We start from the raw sequence: 7,849 nt of genomic DNA, 5'->3' as shown, positions 1-7,849 counted from the left end.
CGGCCGCTCCCCGCGCCGCCACACGGTTGGTCACCTCATCACCACTGGCCGCTTCGCGCATCGCCAATTGGTTGGTCGCCTCATCACCACTCGGCCGCCCCGCGCGTTGCCTCTCGGTTGGTCAGCTCATCACCACTCGGCCGCTCCGCGTGTCGCCACTCGGGGGCCTCGCCACTCTGTTGGTCACCACATAACCATTCGGCCGCTCCGCGCGTCGCTACTTGATTGGTCACGTCATCACCACTCGGCCGCCCCGCGCGTTGCCTCTCAGTTAGTTTCGTCATCACCACTCGGCCGCTCCGCGCGTCGCTACTTGATTGGTCACGTCATCACCACTCGGCCGCCCCGCGCGTTGCCTCTCAGTTAGTTTCGTCATCACCACTCGGCCGCTCCGCGCGTCGCCACTCGGTTGGTCACCTCATCACCACTCGGCCGTTCCGCGCGTCACCACTCGGTTGATCACCTCATCACCTCTCGGCCGCCCCACGCATCCCCACTGGGTTGGTCACCTCATCAACAGTCGGCCGCTCCGCGCGTCGCCACTCGATTGGTCACCTCATCACCACTCGGCCGTTTCGCGCGTCAAGTGGTCACCTCATCACCACTCGGTTGGTCACCTCATCACCACTCGGTTGGTCACCTCATCAACACTCGGCCGCTCCGCGCGTCGCCACTCGGTTGGTCACCTCATCACCACTCGGCCGTTCCGCGCGTCGCCACTCGGTTGATCGCCTCATCACCTCTCGGCCGCCCCACACGTCTCCACTCCGTTGGTCACCTCATCACCACTCGGCCGCTCCACACGTCGCCACTCGATTGGTCACCTCATCACCACTCGGCTGCTCCCCACGCCGCCACTCGCTTGGTCACCTCATCACCACTAGCCGCTTCGCGCGTCGCCAATCGGTTGGTCGCCTCATCACCACTCGGCCGCTCCACACGTCGCCACTCGATTGGTCACCTCATCACCACTCGGCTGCTTCCCACGCCGCCACTCGGTTGGTCACCTCATCACCACTGGCCGCTTCGTGCGTCGCCAATCGGTTGGTCGCCTCATCACCACTCGGCCGCCCCGCGCGTTGCCTCTCGGTTGGTCGGCTCATCACCACTCGGCCGCTTCGCGCGTCGCCACTCGGGGCCCTCGCCACTCAGTTGGTCACCACATAACCATTCGGCCGCTCCACGCGTCGCTACTTGATTGGTCACGTCATCACCACTCGGCCGCCCTGCGCGTTGCCTCTCGGTTGGTTACGTCATCACCACTCGGCCGCTCCGCGCGTCGCCACTCAGTTGGTCACCTCATCACCACTCGGCCGTTCCGCGCGTCACCACTCGATTGATCACCTCATCACCTCTCGGCCGCCCCGCGTATCCCCACTGGGTTGGTCACCTCATCACCACTCGGCCGCTCCGCCCGTCGCCTCTCGGTTGGTCACCTCATCATCACTCGACCGCTCCGCGCGTCGCCAATCGGTTGATCGCCTCGTCACCTCTCGGCCACCCCATGCGTCGCCACTCGGTTGGTCACCTTATCACCACTCGGCCGCTCCGCGCGTCGCCACTCGATTGGTCACCTCATCACCACTCGGCCGCTCCGCGCGCCGCAACTCGGCTGGTCACCTCATCACCACTGGCCACTTCGCGCATCGCCAAACGGTTGGTCGCCTCATCACCACTCGGCCGCCCCGCGCATTACCTCTCGGTTGGTCACCTCATCACCACTCCGCCGCTCCGCGCGTCGCCACTCGGGGGCATCGCCACTCGGTTGGTCACCTCATAACCATTCGGCCGCTCCACGCGTCGCTACTTGATTGGTCACGTCATCACCACTCGTCCGCCCCGCGCGTTGCCTCTCGGTTGGTTACCTCATCACCACTCGGCCGCTCCGCGCGTCGCCACTCAGTTTGTCACCTCATCACCACTCGGCCGCTCCGCGCGTCGCCACTCGGTTGGTCATCTCATCACCACTCGGCTCTGCGCGTCGCCACTCGGTTGGTCACCTATCACCATTCGGCCGCTCCGTGCGTCGCCACTTGGTTGGTCACCTCATAACCATTCGGCTGCTCCGCGCGTCGTCACTTGGTTGGCCACCTCATCACCACTCGGTTGCCCTGCGCATCGCCTCTCGGTTGGTCACCTCATCACCACTCGGTCGCCCGGGCGTCGCCTCTCGGTTGGTCACCTCATCACCACTCGACCGCTCCGTGCGTCGCCACTCGGTTGATCGCCTCGTCACTTCTCGGCCGCCCCACGTGTCGCCACTCGGTTGGTCTCCTCATCACCACTCGGCCGCTCCGCGCGTCGCCACTCGATTGGTCACCTCATCACCACTCGGCCTCTCCGCGCGCCGCCACTCGGTTGGTCACCTCATCACCACTGGCCGCTTCGCGCGTCGCCAAACGGTTGGTCGCCTCATCACCACTCTGCTGCCCCGCACGTTGCCTCTCGGTTGGTCACCTCATCACCACTCCGCCGCTCCGCGCGTCGCCACTCGGGGGCCTCGCCACTCGGTTGGTCACCTCATAACCATTCGGCCGCTCCGCGTGTCGCTACATGATTGGTCACGTCATCACCACTCGTCTGTCTCAAAGGTCGCATTTGGTTGGTCACCTCATCACCACTCGGCCTCTCCGCGCATCTCCAGTTTGTTGGTCACCTCATCATCACCCTGCCACCCCGCGCGTTGCCTCTTGGTTGGTCACCTCATCACCACTCGGCCGCTCCGCGCGTCGCCACTCGGTTGGTCATCTCATCACCACTCGGCTCTGCGCGTTGCCACTCGGTTGGTCACCTATCACCATTCAGCCGCTCCGTGCGTCGCCACTCGGTTGGTCACCTCATAACCATTCGGCTGCTCCGCGCGTCGTCACTTGGTTGGCCACCTCATCACCACTCGGTCGCCCTGCGCATCGCCTCTCGGTTGGTCACCTCATCACCACTCGGCCGCTCTGCGCACCGCCACTCGGTTGGTCACCTCATCACCACTCGGCCGCGACGCGCGTCGCCACTTGGTTGGTCACCTCATCACCACTCGGCCGCTCTAGGAGTCGCCACTCGGTTGGTCACCTCATAACCATTCGGCCGCTTCGTGAGTCGCCACTTGATTGGTCACCTCATCACCATTCGGCCGTCCCGCGCGTTGCCACTCGGTTGATCACCTCATCACCACTCGGCCGCTCCGCGCTTCGCCACATGGTTGATCACCTCATCACCACTGGGCCGCCCCGTGCATCGCCACACGGTTGGTCACCTCATCACCACTCGGCCGCTCCCCGCGCTGCCACACGGTTGGTCACCTCATCACCACTGGCCGCTTCGCGCATCGCCAATTGGTTGGTCGCCTCATCACCACTCGGCCGCCCCGCGCGTTGCCTCTCGGTTGGTCAGCTCATCACCACTCGGCCGCTCCACGTGTCGCCACTCGGGGGCCTCGCCACTCTGTTGGTCACCACATAACCATTCGGCCGCTCCGCGCGTCGCTACTTGATTGGTCACGTCATCACCACTCGGCCGTCCCGCGCGTTGCCTCTCGGTTGGTTTCGTCATCACCACTCGGCCGCTCCGCGCATCGAGACATGGTTGATCACCTCATCACTACTGGGCCGCCCCGTGCATCGCCACACGGTTGGTCACCTCATCACCACTCGGCCGCTCCCCGCGCCGCCACACGGTTGGTCACCTCATCACCACTGGCCGCTTCGCGCATCGCCAATTGGTTGGTCGCCTCATCACCACTCGGCCGCCCCGCGCGTTGCCTCTCGGTTGGTCAGCTCATCACCACTCGGCCGCTCCGCGTGTCGCCACTCGGGGGCCTCGCCACTCTGTTGGTCACCACATAACCATTCGGCCGCTCCGCGCGTCGCTACTTGATTGGTCACGTCATCACCACTCGGCCGCCCCGCGCGTTGCCTCTCAGTTAGTTTCGTCATCACCACTCGGCCGCTCCGCGCGTCGCCACTCGGTTGGTCACCTCATCACCACTCGGCCGTTCCGCGCGTCACCACTCGGTTGATCACCTCATCACCTCTCGGCCGCCCCACGCATCCCCACTGGGTTGGTCACCTCATCAACAGTCGGCCGCTCCGCGCGTCGCCACTCGATTGGTCACCTCATCACCACTCGGCCGTTTCGCGCGTCAAGTGGTCACCTCATCACCACTCGGTTGGTCACCTCATCACCACTCGGTTGGTCACCTCATCAACACTCGGCCGCTCCGCGCGTCGCCACTCGGTTGGTCACCTCATCACCACTCGGCCGTTCCGCGCGTCGCCACTCGGTTGATCGCCTCATCACCTCTCGGCCGCCCCACACGTCTCCACTCCGTTGGTCACCTCATCACCACTCGGCCGCTCCACACGTCGCCACTCGATTGGTCACCTCATCACCACTCGGCTGCTCCCCACGCCGCCACTCGCTTGGTCACCTCATCACCACTAGCCGCTTCGCGCGTCGCCAATCGGTTGGTCGCCTCATCACCACTCGGCCGCTCCACACGTCGCCACTCGATTGGTCACCTCATCACCACTCGGCTGCTTCCCACGCCGCCACTCGGTTGGTCACCTCATCACCACTGGCCGCTTCGTGCGTCGCCAATCGGTTGGTCGCCTCATCACCACTCGGCCGCCCCGCGCGTTGCCTCTCGGTTGGTCGGCTCATCACCACTCGGCCGCTTCGCGCGTCGCCACTCGGGGCCCTCGCCACTCAGTTGGTCACCACATAACCATTCGGCCGCTCCACGCGTCGCTACTTGATTGGTCACGTCATCACCACTCGGCCGCCCTGCGCGTTGCCTCTCGGTTGGTTACGTCATCACCACTCGGCCGCTCCGCGCGTCGCCACTCAGTTGGTCACCTCATCACCACTCGGCCGTTCCGCGCGTCACCACTCGATTGATCACCTCATCACCTCTCGGCCGCCCCGCGTATCCCCACTGGGTTGGTCACCTCATCACCACTCGGCCGCTCCGCGCGTCGCCACTTGGTTGGTCACCTCATCACCACTCGGCCGATCCGCGCGTCGCAACTTGGTTGGTCACCTCATCACCACTCGGCCACTCCGCCCGTCGCCACTCGGTTGGTCGCCTCATCACCACTCGGACGCTCCACGCGTCGCCACTCGGTTGGTCACCTATCACCATTCGGCCGCTCCGTGCGTCGCCACTCGGTTGGTCACCTCATAACCATTCGGCTGCTCCGCGCGTCCTCACTTGGTTGGCCACCTCATCACCACTCGGTCGCCCTGCGCATCGCCTCTCGGTTGGTCACCTCATCACCACTCGGCCGCTCTGGGTGTCGCCACTCAGTTGGTCAACTCATCACCACTCGGCCGCGACGCGCGTCGCCACTTGGTTGGTCACATCATCACCACTCGGCCGCTCTGGGCGTCGCCACTCGGTTGGTCACCTCATAACCATTCGGCCGATCCGTGAGTCGCCACTTGATTGGTCACCTCATCACCATTCGGTCGTCCCACACGTCGTATCTTGGTTGATCACCTCATCACCACTCGGCCGCTCCGCGCGTCGCCACATGGTTGGTCACCTCATCACCACTGGGCCGCCCCGTCAATCACCAGTCGGTTGGTCACCTCATCACCATTCGGCCGCCCAAAGAGTCGCATTCGGTTGGTCACCTCATCACCACTCGGCCGCTCCGCCCGTCGCCACTCGGTTGGTCGCCTCATCACCACTCGGACGATCCGCGCGTCGCCACTCGGTTGGTCACCTCATCACCATTCGGCCGCTCCATGCGTCGCCACTCGGTTGGTCACCTCATAACCATTCGGCTGCTCCATGCGTCGTCACTTCGTTGGCCACCTCATCACCACTCGGTCGCCCTGCGCATCGCCACGGGGTTGGTCACCTCATCACCACTCGGCCGCTCCGCGCGTCGCCACTCGGTTGGTCACCTCATCACCACTCGGTCGCCTGGGCGTCGCCACTCGGTTGGTCACGTCATCACCACTCGGCCGCTCCGCCCGTCGCCTCTCGGTTGGTCACCTCATCATCACTCGACCGCTCTGCGCGTCACCACTCGGTTGATCGCTTCGTCACCTCTCGGCCGCCCCACGCGTCGCCACTCGGTTGGTCACCTCATCACCACTCGGCCGCTCCGCGTGTCGCCACTCGATTGGTCACCTCATCACCACTCGGCCGCTCCCCACGCCGCCACTCGGTTGGTCACCTCATCACCACTAGCCGCTTCGCGCGTCGCCAATCGGTTGGTCGCCTCATCACCACTCGGCTGCCCTGCGTGTTGCCTCTCGGTTGGTCACCTCATCACCACTCCGCCGCTCCGCGCGTCGCCACTCGGGGGCCTCGCCATTCGGTCGGTCACCTCATAACTATTCGGCCGCTCCACGCGTCGCTACTTGATTGGTCACGTCATCACCACTCAGCCGCCCCGCGCGTTGCCTCTCGGTTGGTTACCTCATCACCACTCGGCCGCTCCGCGCGTCGCCACTTGGTTGGTCACCTCTGTTGGGCTTCGTAGTAATTTCAAAAAATTTCCTACGCACACGCAAGATCATGGCGATGCATAGCAACGAGAGGGGAGAGTGCTGTCTACGTACCCACGCAGACCGACTGCGGAAGCGTTGACACAATGTAGAGGAAGTAGTCGTACGTCTTCACGATCCAACCGATCAAGCACCGAAACTATGGCACCTCCGAGTTCGAGCACACGTTCAGCTCGATGAGGATCCCCGGACTCCGATCCAGCAAAGTGTCGGGGAAGAGTTCCGTCAGCACGACGGTGTGGTGACGATCTTGATGTACTACAGCAGCAGGGCTTCGCCTAAACTCCGCTACAGTATTATCGAGGAATATGGTGGCTGGGGGCACCGCACACGGCTAAGGAATAGATCACGTGGATCAACTTGTGTGTTCTAGGGTGCCTCTGCCTCAGTATATAAAGGACTAGAGGGGGGAGGCTGGCCGGCCAAGGTGTGGCGCGCCAGGAGAGTCCTACTCCCTCTGGGAGTAGGATTCCCCCCCAATCCTAGTTGGAATAGGATTCGCGGAGGGGGAAAAGAGAGAGAGGGGGCCGGCCACCTCTCCTAGTCCTAATAGGACTAGGGGAAGGGGGAGGCGCGCAGCCCATGTAGGGCTTCCTCTTCTCTTTTCCACCAAGGCCCATCATGGCCCATTTAGCTCCCGGGGGGTTCCGGTAACCTTCCCGGTACTCCGGTAAAATCCCGATTTCACTCGGAACACTTCTGATATCCAAACATAGGCTTCCAATATATCAATCTTTACGTCTCGACCATTTCGAGACTCGTCGTCATGTCCGTGATCACATCCGGGACTCCGAACAACCTTCGGCACATCAAAATGCATAAACTCATAATAAACAAGCAAGATACTATCAGGGACTAAGTTCATGATAAATTTAAGTTCAATTAATCATATTACTTAAGAGCTCCCACTTAGATAGACATCCCTCTAATCTTCTAAGTGATCACGTGATCCAAATCAACTAAACCATAACCGATCATCACGTGAGATGGAGTAGTTTTCAATGGTGAACATCGTTATGTTGATCATATCTACTATATGATTCACGCTCGACCTTTCGGTCTTCGTGTTCCGAGGCCATATCTGCATATGCTAGGCTCGTCAAGTTTAACCTGAGTATTCTGCGTGTGCAAAAACTGGCTTGCACCCGTTGTAGATGGACGTAGAGCTTATCACACCCGATCATCACGTGGTGTTTGGGCACGACGAACTTTGGCAACGGTGCATACTCAGGGAGAACACTTCTTGATAATTTAGTGAGAGATCATCTTATAATGCTACCGTCAATCAAAGCAAGATAAGCTGCATAAAAGATAAACATCACATGCAATCAAT

This window comes from Triticum urartu, chromosome 3A (genome assembly GCF_056163025.1).
Source record: "Triticum urartu cultivar PI428250 chromosome 3A, HENAU_Tu73, whole genome shotgun sequence".
NCBI classification, from domain to species: Eukaryota; Viridiplantae; Streptophyta; class Magnoliopsida; order Poales; family Poaceae; genus Triticum; species Triticum urartu.
Note: the sequence above shows the minus strand (reverse complement) of the source record.